Source organism: Balaenoptera musculus, chromosome 1 (genome assembly GCF_009873245.2).
Source record: "Balaenoptera musculus isolate JJ_BM4_2016_0621 chromosome 1, mBalMus1.pri.v3, whole genome shotgun sequence".
Classification (NCBI taxonomy): domain Eukaryota; kingdom Metazoa; phylum Chordata; class Mammalia; order Artiodactyla; family Balaenopteridae; genus Balaenoptera; species Balaenoptera musculus.
This window is the reverse complement of record NC_045785.1, coordinates 37,588,813-37,606,268: the sequence shown is the minus strand read 5'-3', so window position 1 is coordinate 37,606,268 and position 17,456 is coordinate 37,588,813. Positions and strand designations below refer to the sequence as shown.

The 17,456-nt window shown below is 40.5% G+C and overlaps 1 protein-coding gene across 1 annotated transcript in view; it reads left to right on the top strand.

The window, feature by feature from the left end:
• The window catches only part of CCDC163 (coiled-coil domain containing 163), a 36,953-nt gene that overhangs the window by 3,840 nt on the left and 15,657 nt on the right, over positions 1-17,456 (top strand).

The following is a 17,456-nucleotide window of genomic DNA, read 5'->3' as shown; positions in this document are numbered from 1 at the left end:
TAGCCTAGTAAATATAAATTTATGTATTTATTAACTGAAACAAATTTTATGATTCAATACTATTCTTACTAAGAGTTATGCACTCTGACATTTCCTATTATATGTTTTAAAATGCTTTGTGGCTATTGGTTCTGATCCTTCCACCACTTGGTTGCTCTCTGGAAGTATACCTTCCTAGGTAGACTAAGGGAAGCTTTACTTTTTCCTTACCTGGGCTTTGTATTCTAGACAGTGCAGTCCAGGATTTTCCTAGAAGTAGCAGCATGTCACTGAGGTCTCATTAGGTCTCTTCCAGTGCTAAATACAGCCCAAAAAATAATGTCATTTATCCACCAAGTGGATGTTTATTGAGCATAATACATACCAGTCCTGGTATATATTTGTCCTAAGCTAAGATGTGCGGTGGACTCCCATCTCTTAGCTCAGTCTAGCTGGGAAGAGGAGACAGTTATCTGAAATAAAAGCATAATAAAAGGCTGGGGTGAGTAGGGCAGGAACTACTTCCTGTTTTGGGGTACATTCAAGGCCCTGGCCTAATCAGCAGATAGGTCATGAAGGGTGGGCCTTTGACACCTGAATAGCTATAAGGCAATCCTCATGTTTTCTTTCCCCTCAGCATTAGGGAGATTGATGAGAATGGAATGGTAGAGATGAGACCTGGGTCAAACAGAACCTGTTCAAAAAAACAAAACCCAAAAGTTCCCATCAAGGCTCATCTTCCTGCTGAAGCAGGTACAAGGAACCCCTGTCTTTTACATCTTTTACTGGGCAGGTGATATATCTGGCATAATGGCACTATTTAATCTACTTGCTACCAGTGCTCTACTTATTTATCAACTACTTTGCATCAATGTCTGTGGAAGACAGGTTTGCAAGGGTGCCAGGGCTCCAACAGAAACATTAAACAGCAATGTGGAACAATGGTATTTGAACTGTCACCAGGTGGCAGCACATGATTTGTTGCCAGGAGAATGATACAGAAAAGGCTTTGGGCCAAGGGGACTGGGCGATGGTGACTTCTTTTCTCCCTTTAGAGATCCTGTGAGCTATCAGTCTTCCTAAAACAGTGTCCTGTAAAGGCTACTCTCCTGCTAAAGAACCTCTTATAATTCTCACAGCATACAAAAGAAAGGACAAGTTTGGCATTTAAGCTGAACCCACATTTAACCTCTTCTCTCTCCATTCTATCTCTTACCACACATCTTTCTTAAACTTTGCCACCAAAAATGCACACCACCTATACTCCAACTGTTCAAATCCCACTCATCTGTCAAGACCCTTCCAACAGGAGGCAAGTCTAAAGGTGGCAGAAAGGAGGTCTCTAACCCCAGGGAGCGTGGGTGCAGGAAGGCCATACTCCACTGTTTGCCTGCTCTTGCCCTGCAAGCTTCAATCTGCTCAGGCATGAGATCATCAAGGCTCATGCCTTGATGGCATGAGGTCCAGGCGTATGGAAAGCATGAGGAAATATGTGCCTGTTGAACAGCTGAATAGCATTCTTATTCCCTACCCTTTCAAGCCAGCTCAAGTGTTAACCTCCTGGAAGAAGGCTTCATCAAATCGAATCTCTTAGTTTAGATGTATTGCTCGCTCAGCATTTATACCCATTGCTCTTAATATCTCAAGTCGCTAATAATTGTTTATTTCAGTTTTCCCTCCACACTATAGTGAAATCCTGTCCGACTCTGCGTTCATACGGCTTTTGCCTACTCAAGTCCTTATTCAGCTATATCTTCACCAAGCCAAAAGCCGCGCCAGTAGAATCCATTTTCTGTTGCCTTTATCAATTACCAAGCGCTTATATGTTTGGCATTTTGGTTGGCCCATTTTGTGTTTACTGTCCCGCCCTCTGAGAGGCTCCTGGGCTCGGGTTTTCCCCAGGTGTATTCCCTCCTCCTTGGTTCCGCCCTTGGTTCCGCCTTTCCCGCACACTGCCTCTTCTGTTTTTACTTCTACTTCCTTCCTATTGGTTCCCTTCGTCCTCCAGAGTTGGCGCTTTGGGCTGATGATTGGCTTTTCTGAACGCCCATTGTGGCCACCCTCATACCACGTGGCCTTCCTAGTGCTAATTGGGCAATTCCACAAGCTCGTTTTTCCAGGATTAACGATTGATTGGCTGCTCTGAGGGAGGGCTTGAGAAGGGGGCGTGACCGTTGAAACCCCGCCCCTAGCTTCCCTGCCCGCCTGGGCAGGAGTTTCAGTCGCTCGCGGCCGGGCAGCCCAGGGCGCTTCCAGCTGCGCTCTTTGGCTCGCCGGCCGGATCATTCTCCTGGCCTCGCCGAACAGGCGGGGGGAGCGGCCCCGACTGCGGGGTCATGGCAGTAGCCTCCTCGTCCTCCGCCGCCGCTGGCCCAGCCGAGTCGCCGGCTTCTGCGCGAGGGAGCCCTACCGCCTCCGCAGGCTAAGAGCCGCTGCCGCCTCCGAGCTGTGAGGGCTACTATGCTCCCTCTTTGCCTCCGCCTCCCCCTCCCGCCCGCGCAGGCATCCCTCTGGCTGCTCAGTCCCGCCTCAGGTAACGCCAAGAGAGCGCGTGGGGCACTAACCCGGGGCACCCCGGCCCGCGTGCGCGGCTGCCACCCGCCTGGGCTTCGGAGCATTGGTGCCTCGGTCTTTTAGCACTGGCAAGACTACTCGCTTCCCGGAGCCTTCTCTCAGCGGCTGGGGACACTCCTCGACCCCTTCCCCTACTCTTTTCACTTCCCTCAGGGTCCCGGGACGGCTCCTCCCCCCCCCCCCCCCCCCCGCCCCGCGCCTCTCCCTCCCCACCTTAGAGGCCCGGAACCCGTAGAAGTTCCTTCATATCTGGGACCAGGTCCCCGACTCCTCTCAGGCACTTTCCCCACTTCAGAGACTCAGGACTCCTTCATTCCCTTGGAGAACTCCCGTTTCTGAGACCTCCAGCTCCACCCTGACAGCTCGCTCAGAGATCTGGACTCCTTCACTTTTCTCAAACGTAACACCCTCGAAAACACCCACTTCTACCCTCGAAAGATACTTCCCTCCCCTCAGACACTACTGGCTCCTTTTTTTCACTCCTCCCCTGTCATCCCTCCTCTCCGCATCTTTCCTTTTCCCTCCTCTGCCTTTTACCCTTCACTTTGAACACTCTGGACTAAGCCAGTATTCAGATTTAGCTAGAAGTGAAACCGGGTTTGTCGAATTTAAAAACTTTTCAATGTATCCCTCTGAAAAAAACTTTGCTAAATAATTTGGACTTTATTCTGTAGGTATGGGGAGCCATTGAAGCTTTTAAGCAGGAGTTTGGTATGGTTGATTATCTCTGGTGAAAATATGGAGGAAGAATTCAAAGTGAAGAGCGTGGAGGCAGAAAGCCTAGGTAGGCAGGAAAGTAGTGTGCTAATCCAGGTCAGAGGGGAATAGTGGTAAGAAAATGAAGAGAATGGCATGCAGTTCCATGAGGTTTCAAAATAGAGTTGAGAGAATTAGGGGATTTCTAACTTGGCTGATGGGATGGATTGGTAGTGTTAATTGAAATAGGGAACATAAAGAAGCAATTTTGAGGGAAGGTAATGAATGTGGTTTTGGACAAGTTTAGTTTGAGGTGTTTTTCAGGTATCATTGTGGGTAGATGGAAATTTGGGTCTGAAAATTGGGAGAAAGTTTGGAACTGAATACATATATTTGATAGTCAACCAAGAGTATATGGGGGATATTTGAAGCCTTAGTATGGGATGGTAATACTGAAAGAAGAGAAGAAAAGGGCTGTGGACCAGAAGGAATATCATTGTTTGAAGGGTAATAGACACTGAGAAAGAGAGGTTAAAACAGTGGGACAAGAATTAGAACAGAATGGCATTATGATAGAAGCCAAAGGAAGAAAGGGTTTTAAGAAGGGAGAGGGCGACCATCAGTGTATGATGTGGTGTATGACCAGTAGAATGAGAATTCGGAAGAAACCACTGAATTCAGTAATTAGGAGATCGCTTGCTTTCTTTGAAAGACACTTTAGATAGCGTGATGGTAGGAATGATGGCAGTAGTCAGATCGTGATGGATTGAGGAGCAAATGTGAGACAGTGAGTAAAATTACTCTTTCAACAACTGTGGTTGTGAAGGAGAGCTGATAGTAGTGAAACACCTTTGTTGAGGTTATGCTATATGCCAGGTATAAAGATGCGTTATAGATCACAACAGCCTTGTTTATGTATCAGTATCCCTCTTTTACAGTTGGGAAGGCTATAGGCAAGAATTTGAAAAAGGTCTGTCTAGCTCTGAAACCTGTGTTCTTTCCACTATGGCACATGTGTGTTTTTCTTTTTAGTATGGTAGGTTGAGGGGAAATTTTATTTAGGAGATATGTTGGGCATTTCATTCTTTGACACCAAAAGGATAGACATCGAGATGGATAATAATGTGGTAGGAGGGAAAGAAGGTGAGAGAGTTTAAAAGATGGTTTTATTTTGTTGATGTGATCAGTTATCTGTGTGGAGACGTCAATTATCTTTGGAGACTGAAGGAACTATGGTGAGTTTCTGGCTTGAGTATTATGGCCATGGAAATCTTCAATGGAAAATGAAAGAGGAATGGATTAAGGATTCTTTTTTTAATTAATTAATTAATTTTTATTTTTGGCTGCATTGGGTCTTCGTTGCTGCACGCGGGCTTTCTCTAGTTGCGGTGAGCAGGGGCTACTCTTCATTGCAGTGTGCAGGCTTCTCATTGTGGTGTCTTCTTGTTGTGGAGCACGGGCTCTAGGCGTGCAGGCTCAGTAGTTGTGGTTCGCAGGCTCAGTAGTTGTGGTGCACAGGCTTAGTTGCTCCGCGGCATGTGGGATTTTCCCGGACCAGGGCTCGAACCTGTGTCCCCTGCATTGGCAGGCGTATTCTTAACCACTGCGCCACCAGGGAGGGAAGTCCCTGGATTAAGGATTAAATAAAAAAGTTTGCTGACACATTAAACCCAGTTTAAATTAGAAATATATATTTATAGTGGGGCCCAGGAGCATGCATTTGCCACTTCTCCAGCAGCCTAAGAGCAAGAGGGCAAAAAAGATGATTGGGTTGATCCAGAATTGGAATTTACAAGAAAGAAAGGTAAAATGGAGAGTAACTTCACATTGCTAGTGATAGTGTGGGAGGTATGATGGTATGATGCACTTTGAGCGTCAGAGCTGGGGCTGTGAGAAATAAAACCTTCATTGGGGCTGGTGTACTTGGAGAATAAGGAGACAGAAATGTGGTTGAAGACTAGGTTTTGTAAGAAAAACAGAATGAGAAAGCTGAGAGTTTAGTATAAATATAGTTTCAAGGTAAAACAAAAAATAGTGTAGGGACTTCCCTGGTGGCGCAGTGGTTAAGAATCCTCCCACCAGTGCAGGGGACACGGGTTCGAGCCCTGGTCTGGGAAGATCCCACATGCTGCGGAGCAACTAAGCCTGTGTGCCACAACTACTGAGCCTGCTCTCTAGAGCCTGTGAGCCACAACTACTGAAGCCCGCATGCCAAGAGCCCATGCTCTGCAACACGAGAAACCACCGCAGTGAGAAGACTGCGCACCACAATGGAGTAGCCCCCACTTGCTGCAACTAGAGAAAGCCCACACACAGCAACGAAGACCCAACACAGCCAAAATGAATGAATGAATGAATAAATAAATAAATAAACTTAAAAAAAAAACACCAGAGTGTAACTGTCTCAGTGCTGTTGAAGGGGAATAGAGGTATAGATTATTGAAGTAGTGGGAGGTTAGGGGGCTATAAAGGATATTGATATGTCATCAATATGGATGTTGTAGTTGCCCACTATGAAGCGGGAAATGGAACAGAGAAGATATTGGGTCCTATATGTGGGGCTGCTCAGAACTAAGGGACCCAGAATTGAGTTGGACATTCCTTGGCACTTGTTCAAAAGCAGTACTAGGTGGTACAGATATTTGTGTGTGAATTAATGTCGAGATCCTCAAATACTTGATGCCGTGGATGTATGATGTATTATTCTCTCAAACAGATGTCTATTTGGGATGGTCTCAAACACAGATCTTTTGTGATTTGGAATATGATAGGCCTGTTTAGTTCTGTTTAAAAGTGTATGTGCTGAGAAGCTAGACTAGGGAATCTCCAACCCAGTATCTCCAATGACATTTTGTACTTAACGTTATTTGTAAAAAGTAAATTACACATTTACATATTTTCATGTACTCATTCCCTGGCTTATTTAGAGTAGGAAGCTGAGTTGCTTTAATGATTTTTTCTCTATGTGAAAGTGTTTATATATATAATCTTCGTGTCGTACATTTCCTCTTTCTGCAAAATGAATGTTGTGTTGGAATTTGAAATCTATGATAAGGGCTTTTATGAGAATTTTGTCTCCTTCTGGTAAATGAAGCCCAAGTATTACATTGTATAGTGTGGGTGATGGTGAATGTTTTGGGCCAACAATGAGTATTATACTGTTTTCCAAGTCATCATATGGAGATGACTTCAATGTGGTCTCCCTGGTGTTATTTCTGCTGAGCACTTGGAGTGGTTGTTTCAGAGAAAGGCTTACTTGTGATAATTTTTAAATCTTACATTCCTGAAAATTTCAGAAAGGCAGTGTGATATAAGGAAAAAAATGCAAGTCCTAACTGTCATCAACCCTGTTATGATTAGCTATATGATTGTAGGCAAATTTTTTACCCTCTGAGCGTTAGTTTTTTTTAATTTAATTTTTGAATAGGTAATACATTCAAATGGTTAAATAAATAGTTGCATATTTATATATTTTATATAAACAGTGAAAGTCTCACTCCTATGCCTATTCCTCATCCACGCAGTTCCATGTCCCTTGCCCAACCACTTTTACTGGTTTCTTTACACTCTTTTAGACTTTCTTTAGGCAAACACTTACAATTATGAATGTATTTTTCCTACTTTTCATGCAAAAGTTAGTCCATAATCCCCACTGTTCTGCACCTTCAACCCATTACCCCCAAAATGCTTTTTCACTTAATGTATCTTGGAGATCTTTCCAAATCAGTACATAGAGAGTTTCTGCTTTTTTTCAAAAAATCTGCACAGTATTTCATTGAATGAATGTATCATAATTTAACTAGTTCCTTATTGTTGTACATGTGTGTTGCTTCTACTCTTTTGATATTATAAGCAATTCTGTAATGGAGACCCTTGAACATGTGTCATTTTACATGTGTGCAAGGATATTTGTGGGATCACTTTATAGAAAGTGGGATTTCTAAGTCAAAGGATATATGCATTTATAACTGAAATATGTTGCCAAATTGCTTCCCTTTGGGGTTGCTCCAAAATGTGCGTTGCCTGTTCCCTCACCAACATTAGCTGTATCATAGCTAATACTTACATGGTACTTACTGTGTACCAGATACTGTTCTAAGTGCTTTATATACATTACTTCATTTTATCTTAATAACATCCCTTTGAGGTAGGTACTGTTATTATCTCCGTTTTTCAGATTAATAATTTGAGGAATAGAGACTTTAAGTGATTTGCCCAAATCACACAGTTACTGTGGCAGAAATTCAAACCAAGTATTCTGGCTTCAGGATTGGTGTTACTAAGATTATGTTTTACTGTTATCAAACTTGAGTTTTTGCCAGTCTGATAGAGAAAAATGATACCTCAGAGTAGTTTTAAGTTTTAAAATATTACGTTAAGATTAAGGATCTTTTTATATTGTTTGATCACTCATGTTTCCTTTTCTGTAAACTACGTGTTTAAATTCTTTACCTGTTTTTCTTTTGAGTCATAGGTCTCTTTCCTATTGATTTCTAAGTTTCTCTCTCTTTTTATATATGATATAAATATATATATTTATGTATTGATATATATGTATTTATATATGTATATATATCATATATACATGTGATAAGATAAATTTTTTATGTCTGGGGTATGTATTGCAAATATTTTCCTTTGACATTTGTCTTCTGACTTCTTTTATTCCCATGCAGAACTTTTAGATTTTTATGTAGACAGACTTATCAATCTTGTCTTCTATGGCTTTTGGATTTTGAGTCATAGTTAGAAAGACCTTCTTCATCTCAATCATTAGTTTTTTAATCTATCCAGTGGGAACAAGAAAATAGAATTATTGTGAAGGTCAAAGTGCTTTGTGAACTGTAAACTGTAAATCATTATACAGATGAAATGTGTTACTTATTAATTTGTCTTCTGAACAAATTGTATAGAGGTTGTCATCTCTTCTCCTGCATTAAATGGAATAGGATGACAAATTTTTGTTTTCTGCAGTGTGGGAAACTAGGGTGGTATTGATCTTGTGGTCAGTGTTTTTCTTGGACAGTTTGCATGGGATCTTTTTCAAAAGTAGGCACAGTGGAAATCCTGAAGTATTTTTACATACTTTAGTCTTTGTTGTTCTTTGTATTAGGTATAATTGGAATCTGACTAAAACTTCTCAAAAATTGTTTTGCTTTCACATTAGCTATGGTTGACAAATCTGCACATTATTTACTTTGGGTATTGTATTCCTACTGATCGGTAGGAATTTGTAATTTGGGAGAACCCCTCACTTTTGTGTGTGTGTGTAAGATTATTAAATTAATGCATGTTCATTAAGGAGGAATTGGGGAATAGAGATGATTTTAAATTATTCAAATCTCCCCAAGATTCAAAGAGTTAATAGCCAATGTTAACATTTTGGACTCTCAGGATTCTTTTTGTGTATGTGTTTGTATTGTTATTACCAACTCTCTAGGGTTTGGCATAGTGCCTGGCCCTTAGTAGGTGCTAAATAAATATTTGTTGACTGAGTGAATGAAAGAATGAATATGTTTTTACACAGGAAGTATGGAATCTCAATGTCTTATTTATTTTCATTTTTTTATCCACTGTAGATTTTGATTCATATAGTAGTATTAAAATTTGTATGCCATAATTCACTTGGAGGTGAGTAAGTTCAAGTCTAACCCTCACGGAGCTCAGAGTCCAGTGAAAGAGACAGATAAGCAACAATTAAAATACTGTGTGATAACTATAATAACAGAGCTTTGTGGAAGGCATTATCAAAACACAGAAAAAAGAGATTGAGGGGTCAGAGAACACTTCCCATATGAGATGATCACTGGAGAGCCATGTAGAAGAGGTCAAGAAGAACATGCCAGGGAGAAGGAATATTCCTTCTAGGTATTGAAGTATAAGCAGGACTCTACAAGTAGTTCTCTATGTTTGGAGCAGATTGTGTCTGTGGGTAGAGGAATAGAGATAGATGAGGCTGGAGATGTGGGCAGGAGCCAGATAAGAAAGAGCCTTTGTATAACACATGAAAAGTTCTCAAAAGTTTACTTATTTTGAAGAATAGATTGGGAGAGGTGTGAGAGTGAAGGTAGGAAGACCAAGAAGACGTTAATTAAGCACAACAGCTGGAATGAGATGAACATCACTTAAGCCAAGTTAGGAGGGGAAAGCTACGCTTGAAAGGAGGGTTAAGTCTGAGGGATAATGATTAGGCCAGTTTTAGTAGAGCAAAGTCTTTGAATGCCAAGCTAAGGAATTTTATATGCAACAAATGTCATTGAATTTTTTTTTTAATTTTTTAATTTTAATTTTTGGCTGCATTGGGTTTTCGTTGCTGCATATGGGCTTTCTCTAGTTGCGGCGAGCGGGGCCGACTCTTCGTTGCGGTGCGCGGGCTTCTCATTGTGGTGGCTTCCCTTGTTGCGGAGCACGGGCTCCAGGCACACGGGCTTCAGTAGTTGTGGCACACGGGCTCAGTAGTTGTGGTGCATGGGCTTAGTTGCTCCGCAGCATGTGGGATCTCCCCAGATCAGGGATTGAGCCCGTGTCTCCTGCATTGGCAGGCGGATTCTTAATCATTGTGCCACCAGGGAAGCTGCCATTGAATTTTTTTTAACTGTCATGTGTGTTATGTGAACTGTTACAGGTCGCAGTTTGCTTCCTTCCCACTAGTCTGAAATGATGTTGAAATCTTTCATGCTTATGAAATAGTAGAGATATTATCAAAGACAATTGTATTTAAACAGAAGTGAAATTTCAGACTGGAATATGACCCTTTATTTGAAAAGTATATATGTGTATATATATTAAAGAACTATGAAAATAGGCATTGTTTGAAAATACCTTTTACAATAGTTATGTACTCTTTCCTTTGGATTCTTAAGACCAGATAACTCTCTGGCATGGTAAGGCTCTGGTCTTGTTGAAGCTTTACAAAAAGTATAAGGAGGGCTTCCCTGGTGGCGCAGTGGTTAAGAGTCCACCTGCCAATGCAGGGGACACGGGTTCGAGCCCTGGTCCGGGAGGATCCCACATGCCGCGGAGCAGCTAAGCCCGTGCGCCACAACTGCTGAGCCTGTGCTCTGGAGCCCGCGAGCCACAACTACTGAGCCCGTGTGCTGCAACTACTGAAGCCCACGCGCCTAGAGCCCGTGCTCCGCAGCAGGAGAGGCCACCGCAATGAGAAGCCCGCGCACCGCAAGGAAGAGTAGCCCCGCTCGCTGCAACTAGAGAAAGCCCACGTGCAGCGACGAAGACCCAACGCAGCCAAAAATAAATAAATAAAATAAATAAATTTATAAATAAATAATAAATTAAAAAAAAAAAAAAAAGTATAAGGAAATCACATTAAAAGTCCTCTTAAAGCTCCATAGTTACATTAGAGAATACATTTTTAACTGGAATTGGAATTTTTTTCCTGAATTTAAATCAGAAAGAAAACATTTTAAGGAAGCAAACCCCTTCCAGAAAGTTAAAGAAATGCCAGGGAGTATGCTGTAGTTAATATGAATTTGGTCAAATTACTACAGCTCAGCTTTTGTATTTGTATTTCTGTATATTAATAATTAAATGCTTTAAGAGACTCATGTTCATTATACATTGATTGTGAAATTATGTTCAGTTTGCTATATTTATTGTCAATATAACATTACAGAAAGTTTAGAATAAGAGTAAAGAATAAGTCATAAATTTTCTACCCAAAATAACATTATCACTTTGGTATAATTCCTTTATTTTTTCCAGTGCATACTTTTATATAATTATCATCATTGATTATTCAATTTTTGTATTTTTGCCCCTCCCTCTTCCCACTTAACATATAAATTTCATCTCATGTAGTCTAAGCTATTGTAGTGGGAGGGATGAAAGGGTGATTTTTAGTTGTTCTAAGCTTTTAATCTTCATTTTTTAAACAAAAGTAATGCAAGATCATTGTAAAAAAACTGAACAGAAATGTATTCCATAAAAAAATGAGTCTTGGGACTTCCCTGGTGGCACAGTGGTTAAGAATCCACCTGCCAATGCAGGGGACATGGGTTTGAGCCCTGGTCCGGAAAGATCCCACATGCTGGGGAGCAACTAAGCCCATGCGCCACAACTACTGAGCCTGTGCTCTAGAGCCCGCGAACTACAACTACTGAGCCCACATGCCACAACTACTGAAGCCCGCGTGCCTAGAGCCTGTGCTCCACAACAAGAGAAGCCACTGCAATGAGAAGCCCACGCACTGCAAGGAAGAGTAGCCCCCGCTTGCTGCAACTAGAGAAAACCCGCATGCAGCAATGAAGACCCAACACAGCCAAAAATAAATTAAAAAAAAAAAAAAAAAGTCTTTCTTATAATCACCTCTTCCACCAAGATAAAGTTTAATATATGCATTCCTTTAAATTGTTTTTTTAGATATATACTGTTTACTATTATATTAAAAAATAAAAATAAGATTGCACTATACATTCTATTTTGCTAATAGTGACACTGTCAAGTGACGATACCAATATCTTGGTATCGTCACTTGACAGTGAAACTTGGACATCTCTCCATGTTCGTATATACAGAATTTACCTCATTCTTTTAATGACTATATAATACATTATTTGGATGTACTCCAGTTTATTTAACCTACCCTATTGATGGACATTTGGATTGTCTCCAGTTTTTTTCTGTTACTGACAACATGTAAGTTAATACATTCTTGTACATTTATCTTATGTCTGCTTATAGTAACTCACTTTTAATGGCTATAAAATATTCCCTTTAGTGGAAATAATACATTTGAGAGAGAAATAAGGTTGAAAAATGTTTTTTGGTGAATATTTTTTGACAATACTTCATGTTATTAATTTTGTTTTGCCTTTTATCAGATTCCTCCTTTGACCTTTGTAATGTAAACTATAGAAGAGCCTGCCCTAACCCCAGGAATCTAACTTTCTTTTTCTCTTGATTGCTTTCTTTCCCAGCCTCTGAAATAGACTTCTAACCACTTTATCAGAAGAGGTGAGTTGCCTATTTGACCTAGGTGGTCTTCTTAAAATCAAATAGGAAAATTTATCAAAATAAAGATTATCCTGGAAATTTATTTATCTATCTATTTTTTTTTTCACACACACACACTGTATTTTATTTTTACAAGAGATAAATAGACTGACACCAAGCATTGTACATGGATGACCACAACAAAAGCAACAATGATTGCAATTACCAAACATGAAACACACTCATACTATGTCATAATATTGACATTCAGTCCAGTAATCCTCCACTCTAACAGCTCCTTTACTTTGCAGTGAAAATTGATTTGTATATTCTTTGCCTCTGAGTCCTTGTGGGATTTTTTTTTTTTTAATTCAGACAGAAAGTCACAAAAATTATACTCATCCTCATCAGTTCACTCAGTCCCATGTAATTAATTTTTTTTTTATCTTGATCTTTTGTTAGCACTTTTATGAGTTCATCAGTTTTTCATTAGAGTTCTGAAAATGCTTATTCATTCAGTTCAGCAGTACAGTCAGTTACCAGAAACCTGTACTTGTCAGAGTCTTTTCCATGAATTTCTTGAAGATGAAACCCTTTTATAGGAACATATTTGCAAAAGCATCAGAGTACACCCAGAACTGTCTGTAAATGACAAAAGACTTAAAAATGACCACGGTTAAAGATTTGATGAAAGTTCATAATAATGCAGTTGACAAGAAAATTAGTTATTTCTGAGATATACATTTTAAAGTAATAACTAGGATTATTACTTATAACATTATACCAGAACATATAAGATTTTTAGAAATTTCATGTAATGTCTGAAACACTTATATTAACATATTTCCATACATATTTCCATACAAATACAAATATAAGATTTTTAGAAATTTCATGTAATGTCTGAAACATTTATATTAACATATTTCCATACAAATAACCCAATGAAAGTTTAGTATTAGTTGTTCTGTTTGTTTGTTTTTTTATACTGCAGGTTCTTATTAGGCATCAATTTTATACACATCAGTGTATACATGTCAATCCCAATCGCCCAATTCAGCACACCACCATCCCCACCCCACCGCAGTTTTCCCCCCTTGGTGTCCATATGTCCGTTCTCTACATCTGTGTCTCAACTTCTGCCCTGCAAACTGGCTCATCTGTACCATTTTTCTAGGTTCCACATACATGCATTAATATACGATATTTGTTTTTCTCTTTCTGACTTACTTCACTCTGTATGACAGTCTCTAGATCCATCCACTTCTCAACAAATGACTCAATTTCGTTCCTTTTTATGGCTGAGTAATATTCCATTGTATATATGTACCACAACTTCTTTATCCATTCGTCTGTTGATGGGCATTTAGGTTGCTTCCATGACCTGGCTATTGTAAATAGTGCTGCAATGAACATTTGGGTGCATGTGTCTTTTTGAATTACGGTTTTCTCTGGGTATATGCCCAGTAGTGGGATTGCTATCTATTTATTTTATTTATTTATTTTTGGCTGCGTTGGGTCTTCGTTGCTGTGCGTGGGCATTCTCTAGTTGTGGCAAATGGGGGCTACTCTTTGTTGAGGTGTGTGGGCTTCTCATTGCGGTGGCTTCTCTTGCTGTGGCGCACAGGCTCTAGGAACGCGGGCTTCAGTACTTGCGGCCCGCGGGCTCTAGAGTGCAGGCTCAGTAGTTGTGGCACACGGGCTTAGTTGTTCCGTGGCATGTGGGATCTTCCCGGACCAGGGATCGAACCCGTGTCCCCTGCCTTGGCAGGTGGATTCTTAACCACTGGACCAGTAGGGAGGTCCTATCCTGGAAATTCATAATTCTCTTAGTACTTTAGCATCTCAGCTTATTTGAATGGGTCTAATATCAATCGGTTGATCTTGTGTCAAGCTTCATCTTCCAGCATAAAAAGTTTTAGATACATTTAGTGTACTTAGAAGATCAGAAGCTATGTTTTTTATATCCAGATTATGGGAAATAATAATCCTACTCAATTCTGTCCTAGTTAGATCATATATGTAATATTGTGTACATTTTTTTGCTATTGTGTTTTAGAGGAGCTTTGACAGTTTGGAGGGCAATTAAGGCTAAACTTTAAAGAAGATAACCAGGGAGCTCTTGATGCCATGTTTCATGGGAAACTTGAAAGACTTGTGTATATTTGCCCTGGAGAAAACTTGGTAACTGAAAAGGTATCATAAAGAAGAAAACCAGACTTAATTTGTTGTATACTTGCAGCATCCAGAACTAGGATTAAGGTTGGGCTGGGGAAGAGAGAGAAAAGGGAACTCATTTTTATTGAATGCTTACTGTGTGTTATGCACCCTGCCTTTTGCTTCATTTATGCATTTTTATCCTTTAATTCTTTAGTGTGTTGTCATTAATTCTCATTATAACTCAGTGAGATACAGTTAATATTTACCTCTATTTTATAAATGATGGGAGAAGTTAAGTAACATGCCCAAGGTGATTCAGCTACTTAGCTGGAATCAGAATTTTTTAAACTTGTCTTGTTTAATTTATTTTGGTCACATACGTATGTTTTAAATAATATGTAACAGTGTTATTTTAGAAAAAATTTTTTTTCTGCTCTCATTTCATGAAATTTTATCTGTCTTTACATGCTTTTTCAATCTCAGTATCTTTGCCATCACTAGATCTTTTCTGAATTATCTAGCACAGTTTGCCGTGGTATATCATCTGCTCTTCCCTCTAAGCTCTTTTATTTTTTTATTGTAGCAAGTTTTTTTTTTAGTAGATCTTGAGATTTTTAACTTAATTGTGATGCTATTTATTTATTTATGGCTACGTTGGGTCTTCATTGCTGTGCGTGGGCTTTCTCTAGTTGTCGCAAGTGGGGGCTACTCTTCATTGCAGTGCACGGGCTTGTCATTGCTGGGGCTTATCTTGTTGCGGATCATGGGCTCTAGGCGTGCGGGCTTCAGTAGATGTGGCACGAGGGCTTCAGTAGTTGTGGCAGGTGGGCTCCAGTAGTTGTGACTCGCGGGCTCTAGAGCGCAGGCTCAATAGTTGTGGTGCATGGGCTTTGTTGCTCCGTGGCATGTGGGATCTTCCTGGACCAGGGATCGAACCCGTGTCCTCTGCATTGGCAGGTGGATTCTTAACCACTGTGCCACCAGGGAAGTCCTCTAAGCTGTTTCAGAAAGAGTATTTTTTGAATATGTATATGCTACTTATTAAAAATTTTATTCCAAGCAACAAGTACTCATTCACACAACATAAGACCATTTGGTTTTTTCATTTCTGTCGTTGGTGTTTGTGAGCTCTATGCTGTATTCATTTGCTGGATTCTTTTTTTTAAATTAATTAATTAATTAATTTTTTGGCTGCATTGGGTCTTCGTTGCTGCATGCGGGCTTTCTCTAGTTGTGGTGAGCGGGGGCTACAATTCGTTGCTGTGCGCGGGCTTCTCATTGCAGTGGCTTCTCTTGTTGAGGAGCACGGGCTCTAGGTGTGTGGACTTCAGTAGCTGTGGCACATGGGCTCAGTAGTTGTGGCTCACGGGCTCTAGAGCGCAGGCTCAGTAGTTGTGGCACACGGGCTTAGTTGCTCCATGGCATGTGGGATCTTCCCGGACCAGGGCTCGAACCCGTGTCCCCTGCATTCGTAGGTGGATTCTTAACCACTGCGCCACCAGGGAAGCCCTGGATTCTTTTTTTTTTAACCTCTTTCTTGGAGTTATAATTGCTTTACAATGGTGTGTTAGTTCCTGCTTTATAACAAAGTGAATCAGCTATACATATACATATATCCCCATATCTCTTCCCTCTTGCGTCTCCCTCCCTCCCACCCTCCCTATCCCACCCCTGTAAGTGGTCACAAAGCCCCAAGCTGATCTCCCTGTGCTATGTGGCTGCTTCCCACTAGCTATCTATTTTACATTTGGTAGTGTATATATGTCCATGCCACTCTCTTACTTTGTCCCATCTTACCCTTCCCCCTCCCCGTGTCCTCAAGTCCATTCTCTAGTAGGTCTGCGTCTTTATTCCTGTCCTGCCCCTATGTTTTTCATGACCATTGTTTTTTTTTTTTAGATTCCATATATATGTGTTAGCATATGGTATTTGATTTTCTCTTTCTGACTTACTTCACTCTGTATGACAGACTCTAGGTCCATCCATCTCACTACAAATAACTCAATTTCGTTTCTTTTTATGGCTGAGTAGTATTCCATTGTATATATGTGCCACATCTTCTTTATCCATTCATCTGTCGATGTTCACTTAGGTTGCTTCCATGTCCCGGCTATTGTAAATAGAGCTGCAATGAACATTGTGGTACATGACTCTTTTTGAATTATGGTTTTCTCAGGGTATATGCCCAGTAGTGGGGTTGCTGGGTCGTATGGTAGTTCTATTTTTAGTTTTTCAAGGAACCTCCATACTGTTCTCCATAGTGGCTGTATCAATTTACATTCCTACCAACAGTGTAAGAGGGTTCCCTTTTCTCCTCACCCTCTCCAGCCTTTATTGTTTGTAGATTTTTTGATGATGGCCATTCTTACTGGTGTGAGATGATATCTCATTGTAGTTTTTTTTTTTTAAACTTTTTTAAAAAATTAATTAATTAATTAATTTATTTTTGGCTGTATTGGGTCTTCGTTTCTGTGCCAGGGCTTTCTCTAGTTGCGGCGAGCGGGGGCCACTCTTCATCGCAGTGCACGGGCCTCTCACTATTGCGGCCTCTCTTGTTGCGGAGCACAGGCTCCAGACGTGCAGGCTCAGTAATTGTGGCTCATGGGCCCAGTTGTTCTGTGGCATGTGGGATCTTCCCAGACCAGGGCTCGAACCCGTGTCCCCTGCATTGGCAGGCGGATTCTCAACTACTGCACCACCAGGGAAGCCCCTCATTGTAGTTTTAATTTGCATTTCTCTAATGATTAATGATGTTGAGCATTCTTTCATGTGTCTGTTGGCAATCTGTATATCTTCTTTGGAGAAATGTCTATTTAGGTCTTCTGCCCATTTTTGGATTGGGTTGTTTGTTTTTTGTTATTGAGCTGCATGAGCTGCTTGTAAATCTTGGAGATTAATCCTTTGTCAGTTGCTTCATTGGCAAATATTTTCTCCCATTCTGAGGGTTGTCTTTTGGTCTTGTTTATGGTTTCCTTTGCTGTGCAAAAGCTTTTAAGTTTCATTAGGTCCCATTTGTTTATTTTTGTTTTTATTTCCATTTCTCTAGGAGTTCGGTCAAAAAGGATCTTGCTGTGATTTATGTCATAGAGTGTTCT